Source organism: Kogia breviceps, chromosome 2 (genome assembly GCF_026419965.1).
Source record: "Kogia breviceps isolate mKogBre1 chromosome 2, mKogBre1 haplotype 1, whole genome shotgun sequence".
NCBI classification, from domain to species: domain Eukaryota; kingdom Metazoa; phylum Chordata; class Mammalia; order Artiodactyla; family Physeteridae; genus Kogia; species Kogia breviceps.
Genome location: NC_081311.1, coordinates 59,015,735 through 59,035,008, shown reverse-complemented (window position 1 = coordinate 59,035,008; position 19,274 = coordinate 59,015,735). Strand labels below are relative to the sequence as shown.

General features: G+C 40.3%; 1 long non-coding RNA gene across 1 annotated transcript in view; it reads left to right on the top strand.

Annotated features, from left to right (window-relative positions):
- Positions 1-12,839, top strand: part of LOC136793692 (uncharacterized) — a 63,150-nt gene extending 50,311 nt beyond the window's left edge. The window contains exon 3 of the long non-coding RNA XR_010839307.1: positions 12,735-12,839. This is a non-coding gene — a long non-coding RNA (uncharacterized lncRNA). The remainder of the gene's footprint in view (positions 1-12,734) is intronic.
- Positions 12,840-19,274: the final 6,435 nt, after the last annotated feature.

The window sequence follows — 19,274 nt, the reverse complement described above, 5'->3', positions numbered from 1 at the left end:
TTTTTTTGTTTCTTTTGTTTTTTGTGGTATGCAGGCCTCTCACTGTTGTGGCCTCTCTCGTTGCGGAGCACAGGCTCCAGACACACAGGCTCAGTGGCCATGGCTCACGGGCCCAGCCGCTCCGCGGCATGTGGGATCTTCCCAGACCGGGGCATGAACCCGTATCCCCTGCATCGGCAGGCGGATTCTCAACCACTGCGCCACCAGGGAAGCCCTAGAATTCTTGAATGAACATTTTTCTTTTCTTCTAGTATTTTGAATATGTCAATCCATTGCTTTCTAACCTTCATTGTTTCTGACGAGAAATCAGCTGTTAATTGTATTGTTGGTGGTAATTCCCTGGCAGTACAGTGGTTAAGACACCACACTCTCACTGCTGAGGGCCTGCGTTTGATCCCTGGTCTGGGAAATAAGATCCCACAAGCTGCATGGCATGGCCAAAAAAGAAAAAAATTGTATTGTTGTTCTCTTGTATGGGATTAGTTGTTTTTCGTTTGCTGCTTTGAAAATTTTCTTTGTCTTAGGCTTTCACTGATTCGACTATGTGGATCCAGCTGTGAAACTCTTTGTATTGATCCTGCTTAGGATTTGTTGAGCTTCTTGGATATGCAGATTAATATTTTTATTACATTTAGGAAGGTTTTGGTCATTATATCTTTAAATAATTTTATACCCCTTTCACTTTCTACTTTCCTTCTAAGATAACAATTACAGATTTGTTGGTACCTTTATATTGCCGCACATCTTTGCACATGTGCACAGGCTCTGTTGGCCAGGGATGTGTGGGCATCTTAGGCCCTCTTTGGTCCCTGCTATACATGCACGCAGTCTCCGGTCATCCCAGGATATGTGGGAAACTCATCAAGCCCCTGATGGCTGTCTTACCACCTGCAACTTCTTGATAAATTCCTGGCTAGTCCACCAGTCCTTTGCTTGTCAGAACCAAGCCTAAAACCTCAGATTAATGGAGAGGATGCTCCTCCCTGTTTGCTAGCCACTGAGATTATCTCTTCAACTGACAGTGTTCCAAATAAAGTGTGCCCCCTCCAGCATCAGTGGTGAAGCTACTGGTTTTCATGGCATTGACAAAGCTGAGGGAAGGGGAATGGGGTGTGAGCAGCCATAGACTCATGGTGTTCTTACCCAAAGCTTGGTAGTTTTAATAAATAAATTTTTCTTAGTTGTTGTATGCCTTTGGTAGAATTCCAGAGTGTGCAATGTTTTGTTTGCTAGCTTGTTTGGCTTGGTTTGGTTTTTGTTTCTGCTAATTGACCTCCATTTAAATATTTCTTTATTTCCTCTGTAAAACATATGGACTTATGCCCTCAATACGATAAACACTTGTATGCTACTCTGCAACATGTCCACCAGTTGTGTTGTCTGCTTACTACAAATTAGTTGTATGTGTTCCTAAGCCTGTTTATGTCAGTTTTACTTGAATTTTAATTATCTTATTTATTTAAATATAATATAAACTAATAAAATCTGACTATAAATATAATGTTTTTATATTAACTAAATTGAATATTTTAGAAAGACTTGATAAAGACAAGTAGCAAAAAAATTAATGTTAAATTGGGTGTGCACAGACCTACTAGAGAATGGACTTGAGGATATGGGGAGGGAGAAGGGTAAGCTGTGACAAAGTGAGACAGTGGCATGGACATATATACACTACCAAACGTAAAATACATAGCTAGTGGGAAGCAGCCACATAGCACAGGGAGATCAGCTTGGTGCTTTGTGACCATCTAGAGGGGTGGGATAGGGAGGGTGGGAGGGAGGGAGATGCAAGAGGGAAGAGATATGGGAACATATGTATATGTATAACTGATTCACTTTGTTATAAAGCAGAAACCAACACACCATTGTAAAGCAATTATACTCCAATAAAGATGTTTAAAAAAATAAATAAATTAGGTGTGCATGTAGCAGCTGGAAAACATTGGAGGAAAAAAATCACAAATATCCAGAAGGAATCTCCATGTGTGAAGGATTCTGCTTAAACTCTCATTGTACTCACAGTGTAAAAGAGACAGAGATGATAAAATTATCTGATGAGTTTTAAAGTAACCATGATAAAAATGCTTCAACAAGCAATTACAAATGTATTTGCAACAAACAAAAAAAAAGAAAGACTTAATAAAGAAATGGAAGATAAAAATGGAGATATTAGAACTAAAGAATACAGTAACCAAAATGAAATGCTCAGAGAATGGGGTCAACACTGGAATGGAAGGTAGAGCAAAGAATCAGTGAACCAGAAACTAAAACTATAGAAATTATCCAATCTGAATAAGAGTGAGAGCAAGAGAAAGAAAGGAAGGGAGGGAGAGAGGGGGGAGGGAGAAAGAAAGGAAGGAAGGGAAGGAGGGAGGGAGGAAGGAAGAACAGAGTTTCAGAAACATGTAGGACTATAACAAAATATCTAACATTTGGGTGTCAGAGTCCAGGAAGGAGAGGAGAAAGAGGGTGGGGCTGAAAAAGTATGAAAAGAAGTAGTGGTGGAAACCTTTCCAAATTTGTCAAGAGACATAAACCTAATTCAAGGAGCTGGGTGAATCCATTACTGGATAAACTCAAAGATATCTATCCTAAGATGCATCATAATTAAACTACTAAAAACTAAAAGTAAAGAAAAATTCTTTAAAGCAGACAGATAAAAATGACACTTTACCTCGAGGGGAAAACAATTTGAATTACTGTTTGTTTCTTGTCAGAAACCATAGGGGCCAGAGGGGAGTGGCACAATATATTTAAGTGCTGCAAGTAAAAAACTGTCAATTCAGAGTCCTATACCCAGCAAAAATATCCTTCAGGAGTGGAGAAGAAATGAAGACATTCTCTGATTAAGGAAAAGTAAAGTAATTTTTTGCCAGCAGAACTATCCTAAAAGAAAGGCAAAAGGAAGTTCTCTAAACAGAAAGGAAATGATAAAGTGAGGAACTTTAGAACATCAGGAAGAAATAGCACAATAAGCAAAAATATGGGTAAATATAATCGACATACTCTTAAATTTTCTAATATAATGTTTGATGATTCAAGCAAATTATATAATATCTTAGCAGTTCTAAATGTATATATAAGAAATGTTTTAAATAATTATATTATAAATGGGAGAGAGTAAAGGAACACAAAGGGAGATAAGACCTCTATTCTTCACTTGAACTGGTAAAATGACATAAATAGACTGTGACAAGTTATGTAGGTATAAATACCTACAGAAACCACTAAAAAAAGCTATATAAAGAGATATGCTGAAAAACACTATACATAAATCAAAATGGAATTTTTAAAAAGTTAAGTAATCTACTTGATGAAGAGAAAAGAGAAAGGCAAAACAAAGAAGAAACAGAAAAAAAATAGACTTAAGCCTTAGCATATCAGAAATTACACTAAATATAGATTATCTAAATACAATAATTATAAGACAGAGATTGCAGCAGGATTAAAAAACATGGCCCAACTTATACACTGTCTACACAAAAAATTACCTTCAAATATAATGATACAGCCAGATTGAAAGCAAAAGGCTGGAAAATCACATATCATGCAAGTATTAATTAAAAGAAAGCAGGAGTGACTTAGATGCAACGGACCAATTTCAACACCAACTACCACAGTTCACCCAGTATGAAATAGATAGATATATACTATCCTATATTAAGGGTATTGAATTCATAATTTAAAAAACTTTGAATTCAAAATTAAAAAATAAGAAATCTCCAGGCCCAGGTGGTTTTAGAGGAGAATTCTACAAAATGTTTAAAGAAGAATTAACACTAGTTCTATAGAGTCTTTTGTAGAAAATTGAAGAGGAGGGCACACTTCCAAATTCATTTCATGAGGATAATATTACCTTGTTACCCAAAGTCAGCTATGTTCATACAAAAAAAGAAATCTATAGACCAATAACCCTCATGAATATAGATTTAAAAATCCTTTAAAAAATTAGCAAATAGAATTCAGCAATATATCAAAAGAATTACACACCATGACTAAGTGGAGTTTACTGCAGGGATGCAAAGCTGGATCAATATTCTAAATTCTATTAATGTAATCTATCATATTAACAAGCTAAAGAAAAAGAATCACGTTATTATATCTATTGATGCATAAAAAGCTTTGACAAAATTCAACACCCATTCATGGTGTTGAAACTCTCAGAAAGGGGACTTCCCTGGTGGTGCAATGGATAAGACTCCACGCTCCCAAGGCAGGGGGCCTGGGTTCGATCCCTGGTCAGGGAACTAGATTCCACGTGCATGCAGCAACTAAGAGTTCACATGCTACAACTAAGGAGCCCACATGGTGCAATTAAGGAGCTGGCGAGCCACAACTAAGGAGCCCGTCTGCCGCAACTAAGATCTGGTGCAACCAAATAAATAAATAAATTCTCACAAAATGCTTAAAAAAAAGAAAGGAAACTCTCAGAAAATTAGGAATAGAGGAGGACTTCCTCAACTTGATAAAAAGAATCTACAAAAAATCTACAACTAACATTATGGTTAATGATAAAAGACCTAATCTTTCCCCCGTAAGTTGACAAGGTAAAAATGTTTGCTATAACCACTCTTGTTCAATGTAGTGCTGGAAGTTCTAGCCAGTGCAATAAGGCCACAAAAGGAAATAAGTGGCTTGCAGATTGGAAAACCATTTGGTAAATAAGAAATGAAAACTTATGTTCACACAAAAACCTTTACATGAATGTTTTATAGCACTTTATGTATAACAGGCAACAAGAGGAAACAACCCAGATGTCCTTCAATGGGTGAAGGGTTAAACTGTGATATATCCAAACCATGGAATACTACTCGATGATTAAAAGGAACAAGCTATGGGTACACACAACAACCTGGATGAATCTCCAGAGAATTATGCTAAGTGAAAAAAAGCCAACCCCAGAAGTTTCCATACTGAATGATTCCATCTATATCCGGTTCTCGAAATGAGAAAATTATAGAATGGAGAACGCATTAGTGATTACCAGGGGCTAAGGTGGGGGTTGGAACGTGAGGGAAGTGGGTACGGCTATGAAAGAATAACATAAGGGATGAAAATGTTCTATATCTTGAGTGTATCTATGTGAATATCCTGGTTATGGTATCATGGTACCGTTTTGCAAGATGTTACTATTCAGAGAAACTGGGTAAAGGGTATGCAGGATCACTCTGTATTACATAAAAACAAAGAAGTTTAATTTTAAAAAACCTGGACTCTCTTAATCGTCTATATGTGTGTCACCTGTGATACTTAGAAGAATTAATAAAATATTCTTCATTGAAAAATCTATATTGGCCAGCGGGAGACGCGGTGGGTGAGCAGTTCTGCTTTGAGGGCATTAAGTGCGTGCCCAGGTTTCGGCCGCTGACCTGCAGCAGCATGGCAGCAACATTGTGGCACCAGTGCTGGAGGCCGTTCACTTGTTTTGCTGCCCGAACCGGGTGCGGGGAGCCCTGAGCTGGAGCTCGCGGCCCGGAGGACTTCTGGCCTTCGGAACGTCCTGTTCCATGGTGGTCTATGATCCTCAGAAAAGTGTTGTTATTACCAACCTGAATGGTCATACTGCTCGAGTCAATTGCATACAGTGGATTTGTAAACAGGATGGTTCTCCTACTGAATTAGTTTCTGGAGGATCTGATAATCAAGTGATTCACTGGGAAATAGAGAATAATCAGGCATTTGGAAGTCATTGAGGATTTCTAAGCAGTGGAGTATGAATATCAAAGAAGATGAATCTGACAGGAGCATGCCAAAGTAGGATAGGAAAAAAATAGGAAGGAAGAGATATGGGATATATTTTTGAAGGAAAATGATTTTGGCATTGACTAGATAGTTGTCAAAGGAGTGGGGAAATATTGAGTAGAGGAGTGAGAAATCAAAAAGAGTGGGATTCTGGCTCAGGGCTCTGGAAGAAAGATACTTCTACAAAGCAAAATAGGCAAGCGGGAGGGAAGATGTGGAATTCAGTTGTTAACATGTTACTTGTATTGCTAGCCAGAGAGAGGGGGCAGGTGTGGAGGAGGCGATCGTGGAGTCAGTTAGACTTGAATGAGAGTTCTAATGGTTGTGTAGCAAAGCAGCTCCTGTTTGGACTTAACCTTGGCAGAGGAATCCAGAGAGAGCCATCTGAGCACTCATTTTTGAGACCTTGAGTTGAGATTTGCAAGACTCTTTCCTCATTGCTGCCCTAAGCTTCTGCCAGTAGAGAGAATTGCAGGCTGAGTATCTGACGGCAGACAGTGAATTTAGAGATGGACCAGAAAGTAGAATGTGAGGTCAGATAGGGAGGAGGAGAGGAGGAGGATGAAAGGCATAAAAGAGGGATGAAGGGAATAAGAGGATTTGGGGGAAGGAAGTCACATATTATAACCTTAGAGGCTTAAAGGTTCCTTCTGGTATGCATTTCCATGCACACAGGTGTTCACTACATCTTGACTTCTGATAAAAGGAAATAATTCTAAGCTGGTATCATGAGAGATTTGAGTCTTTGAACAGTGGGCTTCGTTTTTTTAAAAGCCGGTGAAGTTAAGAGATTTGTTTGAGCTTTTAAGATTCTCTAATGGTTGAAATACAACCCTGCTTAAAAGATGTGAAGTCACATAGAAAACAAACTTACGGTTACTAAAGGGGAAAGGGGGTGGGAATGGGGATAAATTAGGAGTTTGGGATTAGCAGATACAAACTACTATATATAAAATAGATAACAATGTCCTACTGTATAGCGCAGGGAACTATATTCAATATCCTGTAATCATAATGGAAAAGAATATGAAAAAGAATATGTATATATATATATATAACTGTACACCAGAAACTAATACAATGAAACATTGTAAATCAACTATACTTCAACTTAAAAAAATAAAATAAAATAGAAAAAAACTATATCATTATTGGTATATTCTATCAAATACTAAGGGAGATATGTTAAAATAATCCATCATGATTGGGAAGTGTCTATTTCTCCTTTTAGATCTGTCAATTTCTGTTTTATATATTTTGAGACAATGTTATTTCATGCATATACATTTAGAATTATTCAATCCTCTTGGTTGATTGTGCTTTTAATCACTATGAAGTCTCTCTCTTAATATCTTGTGGTGCTTTTTGCTTTAAAGTCTATTTTGTCTGATTTTAGTATAGTGACACCATCTCTCTTTTCGTTAGTATTTTCATAGAACTCCCCCCTATTCTTCTACTTAAATTTTTTTCTGTATCTTTATTTTTAAAGGATATCTCTTGTAAACAACATATGCAATTGTTTTTATGTAATATAATATTACAATTTTCATCTTTTAATTGGAGTATCTTGTTCACTTACATTTAATATAACTACACATATATTTGGGTTTACATCTACCATTTTATTTATTCAGTATTTATCCCACATATTCCATATTCCTTTTTTCCCTCTCACTTCTTGACTTCTTTTCAATTAAACAAATGTTTATTATTCCACTTCTTCCCTCTATTATCTTGTTAATTATAAACTCTTTTATTATTATTTTTAGTAGTTACCTTAGAGCATTCAACATATATCTTTGACTTATTAAAGTCTAATATAAAATAGTACTTTTAGCACTTTTCATATCATTCAAGGACTTTAGAATACTTTAATTCCATTTCCCACCTCCAATTTTTATGCTATTATTTCCATATGTTTTAATTCTACATATATTTTACACCTTACATGATATTATTACTTTTCTGTAGAAACAATATTCATTTTTTCATTTGTTACAGTTAACAGTTTGCATTTCATCTGGGATTCTCTCCATATGTTGGTTGATTTTTTTAAAAGTTTAAATATAGTAAACTTTATTTTTTGTTTTGTATTGTTTTATGGGTTTTGTCAAATGCACTGAATCATTTGGTGACTCTGAGTGGCACAGAGCCACCACCAAAAACTCTTGATATAGAACAGTCTATCATCCCTAAATTCCTTTGTGCTGTCCCCTTATAGTCTACTCTGTTCCCAACTCCAACCCCTAGAGATATATGTAGCCTTCTGGGTCTGAATTCTTTCACTTAGCAATATACATATAGGATTCATACATGTTATTGTGTGAATCAATAGATTGTTTCTTTTTATTGCTGAGTAGTATTCTATTGTATAGTTGTACTATACTTTATCCATTTGCTAGTTGAAAGACATCTGAGTGGCTTCCAGTTTGGGGCAATTATGAATAAAGCTCCTATAAACATTAATTTATCATAAGCATAAATTTTTATTTCTCTTGGATAAATACCTAGTAGTAGGATTGCTGGGTCATGGTTATGTGTATGTTTAATTTTTTAAGAAACTGCCAAATTGTTTTTCAAACAATTTGCATCTCCATCAGCAACATTTGAGGCTTCCAGTTACTCCACATCCTCATCACTACTTGGTATTATCAGTCTTTTTAGTTTTAGCCATTCTAGTAGGTATGTAGTAGTGTCTCATGGTAGTTTTAATTTGGTTATCCCTAATGACTAATTATGCTGAGCATGTTTTAATGTGCTTATTTGCCACCCATATATCTTCTTTGGTGAAGTGTGTGTTTGGAACTTTTGGCCAGTTAGATATTGGGTTGCTTGTTTTTTTTTTTTTTTTTAGCTTTTAGAGTTATTTATATGTTCTGTATACAAGTCTTTGTCAGAAATATGATTTGCAAATATTTTCTTCCAGTCTGTGGCTTGCTTTTGAATTCTCTTATCAGAGTCTTTTGCAAAGCAAGAATTTTTAATTTTAATAAAGTTCAAATTATCATTTTCCTTTCATGGATCATGCTTTTGTGGATTGTGCTTTCAGTGTCTAGAAATTCTTTACCTAATGTAGGGTCATGCAGATTTTCTCATGTATTTCTACTAAAAGTTTTGTAGTTTCACATTATACATTTAGGTTTATGATCCATTTTTAGTTAATTTTAAAAAACATTTTATTTTATTGAGATATAATTCACATACCATAAAATTCACTCTTTTGAAAGTGTTCAATTCAGTGGTTTTTAGTATATTCACAAGGTTATGCAGCCATCACCACTATCTAATTCCAGAGCATTTCACCATCGGAAAAAGAAACTGCAGAAGTCATTAGCAATCACTGCCCCTTGCCCCTCCCCCAGCCTTAGGCAACCACTAATCTACTTTTTGCCTCTATAGATTCTTTCACTTAGCATATTGTTCTCAAGTTTCATCCATTTTGTAGCATGTATTGGTATTTCATTCCTTTTTATTGCTGAATAATGTTCCATTGTATAAATACATATGTATTATTTATCTATTCATCATTCAGTAGACATTTGGATTGTTTTGGCTATTATGAATAATGCTGCTATGAATATTCATGTACAAGCTTGTGTGTGAACACATACTTTCAGTTATCTTGCATATATACTTAGGAGTGGTTGGGTTAATTTTTATATAAGGTGTGAGGCATGGGTTGAGGTTCTTTTTTTTTTTTTTTTTATCGAAATAACTATCCTTTCTCCATTGAATTGCCTTTGACCCTTGTTAAAAATCAGTTGAGGGCTTCCCTGGTGGTGCAGTGGTTAAGAATCCTCCTGCCAATGCAGGGGACTCAGGTTCGAGCCTTGGTCTGGGAAGGTCCCCCATGCCGTGGAGCAACTAAGCCCATGTGCCATAACTACTGAGCCTACGCTCTAGAACCCGCGAGCCACAACTACTGAAGCCCGTGCACCTAGAGCCCATGCTCTGCAACAAGAGAAGCCACCACATGAGAAGCCCGCACACCCCAGTGAAGAGTATCCCCCGCTTACTGCAACTAGAGAAAGCCCACCTGCAGCAATGAAGACCCAATGCAGCCAAAAATAAATAAATAAAATAAATAAATTAAAAAAAAATCAGTTGAGTGTATCTTGATTGTTTTGTTCCATTGATCTATATGTCTGTCTTTTTTGCTAATGCCACACTATCTTGTTTACCATACTTTTTTAAGCCTTGAATTTAGGTAGTTTAATTCCTTCAACATGTTTCTTCCTTTTCAAAATTGTTATTCTAGATCCTTTGCCCTTGTCTCATACATTTTAGAATCAGCTGGTCAGTAATGATTCAAAAAAGTATACTGAGATTTTGATTGGGATTGCATTGAATGTATAGATCAATGGGGGGGATTGTTATCTTACCAATTTGATTCTTCCAATCCATAAACATGGATTATCTTTTTATTTATTTAGGTCTTTGATTTCTTTCATCAATATTTTGTAGTTTTCAACACACAGATGCTGCACATATGTGTTAGATTTATAACTAAGCCTTTCATTTTTGGGGTGCTATTGTAAATTGTATTGTTTTTAAAATTTTGAATCCAGTGTTCACTGCTGATATATAGAAATACAATAAAATTTTGTATATCAACCTTGTATCCTGTACCTTTGCTAAACTCACTTATTAGTTCTAGGAGCTTTTTTTTTTTTAATGTTCACTCTTATTTATTTTTGGCCGCATTGGGTCCTATTTGCTGTGCAGGCTTTCTCTAGTTGTGATGAGCAGAGGCCACTTTTTGTTGCAGTGCACGGGCTTCTCATTGCATTGGCCTCTCTTGTTGTGGAGCACAGGCTCTAGGTGCATGGACTTCAACAGTTGTGGCACGTGGGCTCAGTAGCTGTGGCTCTTGGCTTCTAGAGCTCAGGATCAGTAGTTGTGGCACATGGGCTTAGTTGCTCCACGGCATGTGGGATCTTCCCAGATCAGGGCTTGAACCCATGTCTCCTGTACTGGCAGGCAGATTCTTAACCACTGCGCCACCAGTGAAGTCCCTAGGAGCTTTTTTTTTGTAGATTATTTGGAGTTTTCTATATAGACAATGTAATCATTATAGTTTTATATACATTTTGACCCTTCCTGTTCTTTATTCCTTCCTGAATATCTTTGATTTCATCTGGGATTGTTTTCCTTTTTGTAGGACTTTCTTTAGGTATTTTTATTTTTATTTTTATTTTTATTTATTTATTTATTTATTTTTTGGTACACAGGCCTCTCACTGTTGTGGCCTCTCCCATTGCGGAGTACAGGCTCCGGACGCACAGGCTCAGCAGCCATGGCTCACGGGCCCAGCCGCTCCGCGGCATGTGGGATCTTCCCAGACCGGGGCATGAACCCACGTCCCCTGCATCGGCAGGCGGACTCTCAACCACTGCGCCACCAGGGAAGCCCAGGTCTTTTTATTTTTTGATGTTGGTCTGTTGGTTAAATATTTTAATTTTTGTCTGAAAATGTCTTCTTTTCTTTTTTTTTTTTTTTTGCGGTACGCGGGCCTCTCACTGTTGTGGTCTCTCCCGTTGCGGAGCACAGGCTCCGGACATGCAGGCTCAGCGGCCATGGCTCACGGGCCCAACTGCTCCGCGGCATGTGGGATCTTCCCGGACCAGGGCACGAACCCACATCCCCTGCATTGGCAGGTGGACTCTCAACCACTGCGCCACCAGGGAAGCCTATTTTCATTTATTTTTAAAGAATATTTTTTGCAAGATATAGTATTCTAAGTTGACAATTATTTTCTTTCAAAACTTTGAAGATATCCTTCATTGTTCTGGCCTCCATTATTTCTATAGAGAAGTCAGTTGCTGCTATTGTTACTACTTTGAAGATAATCTTCCTTTTTCTCTCTGTTTTTTAGGGTTTTTCTTTGCCTTGTCTTTCAGCAGTTTTACTTTGATGTGCCAAAGGTGTGGATGTAGTTTTCTTGCTATTTACCCTGTCTAGTCTAGGCTTCTTAGCATTTCTTAAATACATAGCTTGTGTTTTTTTTTGTTTCTTTTGAAAAATTCTTAGTGAATAATCAATCTCTTCAAATATTGCTTTTGCTCTGTTTTCTCTCTTCTCCTCTTATGGGAAGATTACACATATTTTGTGCCTTTTCACTTTGTTCATATCTTTCATTTCTTCTGTATTTTCTATTTTTTCTCCCTTTGCTTCAGTCCTAATAGTAGCTAGTTTTCTAGTCCTCTCTTCAGCTGTGTTTACTTTGTGGTTAAACCCGTCTCTCCAGTTCTTAATTTCATTCATTATATTTTCCAGTTTTAAAATTTCTATTTGATTTTTTGGATAGATTCTAGTTCTCCACTGAAAATTTTCTACTTGTAATTTGTTTTCTTAAATGTATTGATGACAGTTCATTTAAAATTGTTTCTGCTAATTCTCATATATGAATTACCTGTAAGTCTGTTTTTATTATTTGGTCTTTCTCTGGTTTTTGGTAGCTTGGTCTTGTCTCCTGGTAAGTCTGGTAACTTTTGATTGAATGATGGACATTGTGGATAAAAAATTATGGTGGAAATTTGAGCTTGAATATTATCTTCCTTCAGAGGGGGTTTGCTTTTACTTGAGGTCAGGGTTAGATCATCTTAATCTAGATTGAGATGGTTTAAATCTGGGTTTCAGCTTTTATGATGGCTCATCTCTTTACATATCCTAGAAGTAAGGTTAGCCCTTACTTTTAGGCTATAACTTGTCAGGTGTCCCAACTGAAAGCTGGAGATGTTTGCTAAATTTCCTATGTTTCGGCATCCCAGAATTCATTTTTAAAATCCTCAGTCCCAGGAGACTGCTGAATATCTACTCAGCTTCTGGGGCCCTCAGATGTTTGTTTACAAATCTGCTAATGCCTGCAGGGGAAAAATGTGACCAGATATCAGGTTCACACAATGTACTTCTTTCATCTTAGTGATCTTGGCCTCTCAAGTCTTCATTGCCCTGGTAACTTTTCTTTTTGTTCAAACTTGCTTTCCTAGTTGTGTTTGGTGAAGAGGTTGGTCTGATACAAGCTAATCTGCCATATCCAGAAGCAATACAAAGAGCATGGATGTTGGAGCCAGAACTCCAGGATTCAAATCTCAGTTCCATGGTTTACTTGCCCTGTGATCATGAACAAGGTATTAACTTTTTTTGAGCCTCACTTTTCTCATCACTAAAGTGGTGATAATAACAGTAGCTACCTTATAGAGTCATTGTGATGATTTTACAAGTATTATATATAAAGTAGTGTGTGTATAGATATATATACTTTCCTACTTACCTTCTTGTTCTGGCCTCCATTGTTTCCATAGAGAAGTCAGTTATTGTTATTATTACTACTTTGAAGGTAGTATTCCTTTTTTCTCTGACTATTTTTTAAGGTTTTTCTTTGCCTTTGTCTTTTGGCAGTTTTACTCTGATGTTCCAGAAGTGTGGGTATGGTTTTCTTTGTATTTATCCTGTCTGGGCTTCTTAGCATTTCTTATATCATATATACTTTAAAAGTATATAATATAATATATATCTAAGAAAAGTGCCTGGAATCCAAAAAATGCTGTATTGTTATTTGCTCTTATTATTTTTACTTGATGTGGTCGTTTTTCCAATTAGTGTTGTTTTCCACTGTGTTGTGTCATTTACAAATCCTCAATAGGCTCTGCTGTCTACTAGATGAAGTCCAAACTCTACACCTGTAGTTCTCAGCCTTTGTGGCATATTGGAATAGCCTGTGATATTTTTAAAACTCTGAGGTCCAGGTCAAACCAGGCCAATTACATCAGAACTTTTAAGGTGGGATACAGATATTAATCAGTATTTTTTAAAGAGCCTCAGGTGATTCCAATGTTCAGCCAATGCTGGGGGCTCTCACACCTCCTCTTCCGCTCTTCTGAGAAACTTTTTTTTTTTTTTTTTTTTTTTTTTTTTTTGCGGTACGCGGGCCTCTTACTGTTGTGGCCTCTCCCATTGCAGAGTACAGGCGCTGGACGCGCAGGCTCAGCGGCCATGGCTCACGGGCCCAGCCGCTCCGCGGCATGTGGGATCTTCCCGGACCGGGGCATGAACCCGTGTCCCCTGCATTGGCAGGAGGACTCTCAACCACTGCGCCACCAGGGAAGCCCTTCTGAGCAATTTTTGAGGGCCTGGAGAAGTGCCTGAGACACGACATGCTCTAGGGAGAGAGAGGAAATGGATGCAAAGAAAAGAGGAAAATAACTCACGGTGGTACCATAGGAACGTGCTTGTGGGAATTCTCATTCTTTGGAGAAACAGCAAACTCCAGTTGTGTGCTCTGTTTTGTGGTTTTCTTTTGGGAGGGGGCAACGTCAATGACCCCCCCCTTCTATCTCCACATCAAGCCGTCTCTCAATTCACTCTCACCTTTCCCTCCCGAATTTACATCCCTCTCTTTATTCGAAGAGTTGTTGAAATATCTCCTCCTTCTAAGTAGGCTTTTTGGTTTGTTTGGAGGAGGTACCTTCTCACAGGTACTAAAACATTATTCAAGGTGGTCCTGTCCAAGGAGGGGTATGGGGGCTAAGGATGGGCATTTGGGACGGCCAGAGGCACCAGGTGACTTGACAGCAGGTGAGAAAGGAGCATTGGCAAGGAGATGGGAGAGCCTCTGGAAAACTTATCAGATCATAAAATGTCACCCAGGCTAACCTCTGAATGTTTACAAAACTCCTTAGTGTGCGCCACTGATGGTAGAATTTTTAGGCACTGTGACATGCTGGTGGGGCGATATTTCGTCAAGAGATAAAGGGAGAAGGCCTAGACAGGTGCCTGTTCTGACACCACATGGGGCGGGCATCTGCCCGCGGGGAGCCAAGCCCTTTGTTCCACCTCTGCTGATGCCTTCAGGGAAGTGGTGTCCTGGCTGGAAAGGAAGAGGCTGGGTGAGAGGGGATGGTGTGGTAGGGAATAATGTTAAACATTTTGGTGCTACGTAAGCTGTGAAGGCATAGCATGTAGGTCTTCATGAGCCAACCAACTGTGTTTCCCCTGAGCCAGTGGGGTGGTGGGTTGTGAAGTTCTGGGATTCAGGATGCTTTCCTGGGCTGCCTCTGCTTTAGACAGGGAGCAAGAACAAGTAACATGAGATTTAAAATAATAATAATTGTGTATAGTGCAGGGAAACAGGTCTTTCAACTCTACTGATGGGAATATGAATTTGTTCAATTTTTCTTAAAGCATGTGGGCAGCAGGAATCAAAAGTCTTAAAAACATTCCTGCGCTTTGACCCAGCAATTCCACATCTAGGAATATGTTCTAAGGAAGTAGGTGACAAGTGTACAATGATCTGTGTATACTGACATTCATTATAAGCTTGTTCACAATAGTGAACTGAAAACAACCAAAATGTCCAGCAATTAGGCATTAAATAATGACTGGGAATATAGAATGCTATGCAGCTAGTAAAAAGGACACTGCTACTCCTCCATATTTATTGAAATTGAAAGATGTTTATTATATTTTATTTTATTTATTTATTTATTTAAAGTAAATTTATTTACTTATTTATTTTGGGCTGTGTTGGGTCTTCGTTTCTGTGCGAGGGCTTTCACTAGTTGCGGCGAGCAGGGGCCATTCAGGCCTCTCACCATCGCGGCCTCTCTCTTGTTGCAGAGCACAGGCTCCAGACGCGCAGGCTCAGTAGTTGTGGCTCACGGGCCCAGTTGCTCCGCGGCATGTGGGATCCTCCCAGACCAGGGCTCAAACCCGTGTCCCTTGCATTAGCAGGCAGATTCTCAACCACTGTGCCACCAGGGAAGCCCCTTTTTTGCTTTAATACATCCAACCTCCTGTGATAGAATAGACTGTCTTTATTACTCTTTCTCTTCACTCAAAGTCTAAAAAAAAAAAACCCAGGCTTTAATTACTGATATAAAGTAAAACAATAACTTGTTGGTTGGCTGAGAATTTCTGGAAATTAATAAATAGTTTGGAAATTATTTAGTAAATGCTAATTACTTAGCAAAAGTAATTAAAATATTTATAAGCGAATAGCCATAAAACACCACCAAGCAAATATATTACTCAATAAATGGTTTAATTAGCATTTCATTACTAGAAATTAATCTCAGTAACCAAACATTACTACAAATTACATGTAGGATGGACAACTTGTTTCACTACTATTAATGATTTCAATTACAAAGTTTGTGAAAGTCTAATTCCTTCCTGCTTCTCCCGCCTTCCTCCTGCACCCACCTGGGCGAGTTCCCATTCACTGGGCCTGAGTTAGGATGTTTGGGGCTGGGCTGACACCTTCCACATTGTTGGAAATCCCGGATTAACAGTTTCCCTCAGCTTATTTCCCAGCTGTCTTGCAGAAATACTAGCCCTGGGTGCCTCATAATCAGCTGGAATCAGCCTCCAGGAGCTGGTGGGCTTCTTACCACAGATATACTCTCCTCTGGAGTCTCCTAAATCACTTGGCTGCAAGGCCCGATTCCCTTCCCATGTCTGTGCCGAGGCCTTCCAGCACTGGGTTGCGCTCCTTGTTCAGCTCTCAGGCTGGGCCAGGCTGCTGCTAAGTCATAAAAGGGCATCTTTGTGACAATGAGAAAAAAGGAGTCCTTTCCTCCAGACACATGTAGTCACACGTGAGGGTGGATTTTTGCCCCAACGTGTTTCTTTCTCAGGTTCCCCAGGAAACAGACTCTGAGACTTGAGATTTGCGTGCAGGCGTCTTACTGAGGAGTGCTCTCAGGAATAGCCCCTGAGTGAGGGAGTGAGGGAGGTAGGATGGGGTAGAGGGAAAAGTTGGACCACAACCGCACGGGAGGCCCCTGGATTGAGGCAAGGAAGGGGGCAGGCCTTTGTTATTTCAAACGAGCAGACGTCACTCTGGGACTGGTGCGCCTCTCTTTGGCCGAGGACGGGTCCTGGAGGGGGACTTGGTTGCCAGCCATTAACAGGCAACACTCCCAGCAGCTAGAGGAATGAGTGCCTTGGCTCTGAAGGAGAAATATGGGCAGCACACCAGCATCCACTACAGTCCCCTTGTATCATGGACAACCTGAGCAACCACACAGGAAGGTCCTTCTGGGGGTGGCCTGAGGCCATGAGTTGAATGGGCATGAGTTGTCCCATTGTTTTACTGGGACTGGGAGGGGTCTTACTTCTGCAGTTAGGGTGGATCCCCACTTAGGTACAAGCTGGGACTTATGCCTAAGCTGTAAGCTCCATGCGGGTAGGTCTGTGTCTCATGGTATCCCCAGAATTTAGCACAGTTCGTGGCTCAATTAATATTTGCTGATTGAATCTATAGTAATAAAGACAGTCACCTAAATGCATTAATATAAGCTGTGTTACAATTGATGAAGGGAAATACATAGAATGTGACCTAGCAGGGGTCAGGGAAGCTCCCTCGAAGAAACGACACGAGCTGAGACCCAAGGGATGGGTAAGAGTGGGCCAGGCAGAGTGGACTGGGGGTGGGGTGCCTCCCAAGCCTCCTAAGATAGGCATTTATCTTGGCCAACTTCTGAGGGGGTCTCCTCATGGAAAAACAGAGATGACTTGAGAAATCCCACTCACTGAATCTCTCTTGTTATCTGTTGGTGAAATGTATCCTTTGTCTTTATCACAGCCTTATCTGGTATAAGATTCATGTGTCAGAGAGCTTTTCCACTGTGGCTTGGCCAGGCTCTGGTGGCATGAAGGTTGCCTGCACCTGGCAGGTGCTTTCTGGAGTGAGAGATACAGGCCAGGTGTCACAGCTGGAGCTGGGGGTGCAGATCTCCCTGAACCCCCCGTGGGGTCTCATGCATGTGAAGGCCACCTATTGTGGAGGAGCTGAGGCTGGAAGCAGCTGGGCTTCAGATCTAAACTCTTGCTTCCTCTTTGTCCTCATCTCCATCCTGCCCCTGGCTTTGCCCCTCTCCAGGCCTGTCTCCAGATTCCTCGCTGCCCCAGGAGCATGTTCTGCTCATTTTGCCTCCACTCCTGTGCATGTGACCTCCCCATTCTCCAGGACCACCTCGCTACTCAGAAAACCCACCCAAAGCACCACCGTGGAGCCCTGGCCAGCAACTCCAGGTCATACTGAACTCACCCCCTTTCTGCATTTCTACAGTCCTCAGCTGTAGATTCTTTAGGGCAGAGGCTGGTTTAGAAATCCTGGTCCTGGTACCATACCTGGTCGAGAGCAAGAAGGTTGAGAGAGGCTGGAGGAGAGGAGAAGCCCTGAAGGAAAACCCAGTGTGCCCGTCCCTGCCACGATGCCCTGGTTGGCTCCGGGCAGTGTGAGCGGTGGCCTCCCAGCCAGGTGCACCGTGAGGGGTGCCGCGGGCCTGCCTTCCGCTGTTGGTGGTGGGTGGTAGGTGGTAGCAACGGACGGGAGGGGGAAGATGGAAAGTTCATGTTTATCACGCCTGGGACTTTGCCTGCCTTGTCCTTAATCAGGCTACAGCTAATTAGTCACCTCCCCCAGCTGGCAGAACACATGAATCACCAAGGAAAAGGCTGAAGTCAGCGGGCCTCCTGCTCAGGGGAATCCCAGCTCCTTGGGTGGGCCCTTGTTGCCTGGGGCATTGTGAGGGCCACAGGATGCAGTAGCTCCTCTGGAAAGAATCTGGGGTTGTTGGGAAGGGGCCCCGGGATCCTGTGCCACCTGGGGTGACTGTAGGGGGAAGGGTGTGGCATCATCCTCTTTGCTGCAACATAAAGGCTCACTTTCCCAAACTCCCTTGCAGCCAGGAGAGGCATGGGACACAGTTCAGACCAATGGGGCATAAGCTGAAACCTGCTGGGGGCTCTTAGGAAGGCTTTTCCTTTCTTGATAAAAGACATTGGATGCTGCTGGTGCTGGCCTTTCTTGCCCTTTCTTCTTTTTGCCTTGAATGCAGACTTGAAGGCTGGAGCTGCAGCAGCCATCAGCCTCTATGAGGGAAAGACCAAGAGAATTGTAATGACACCAGCCATGAGCTGACAAACCAATGCCAGTAACTAGGCTACCTCCAGATTTCTGTCAGGTGAAAATAATAAATCTCCATTTGTTTAGTCCGCTGTTCGTTGGTATTCTGTTAGCTGCAACTGAATACACTTCTTACTGATACAGAGGGGAACTCTAGCTGGTGCCAGCTTGACTGCACAGATGCCCATGGTACCAGAGTAATCCAGACATTCCTGGCCTCATCAGCCAGTGAGGTTATAATACCCACATGCCACCAGCTCTGCTCCCTCCTCTGACCCTTCATCTTTTAAAGGCTCATTCGTCAACCCTTTTTAGACACCTATGTTATTAAGAAAGTATCTGGGTGTGACATCGATGTGCCAGTCATGTTAAACCCTGTGTGATGGTGTGCCTAGGAAGGCAAAACTAGATTTTCTGGCAAAAGAATAATCCCTCTTCTCTTAGTTATGCAGTGCTTATGTTAAGTAGGCAAACACATTCCTCTGGGAAAAGGGTGCAAAAGGGAATTGTGTGATTCTGAGGTTTTGCAGGGCTGATCACAGAGGCAGGATATTTGCATATGGGAGGACTGAGGTCAAGACCCTGACTGACCCTTCCCTTTGGGGGTTTAAGACTA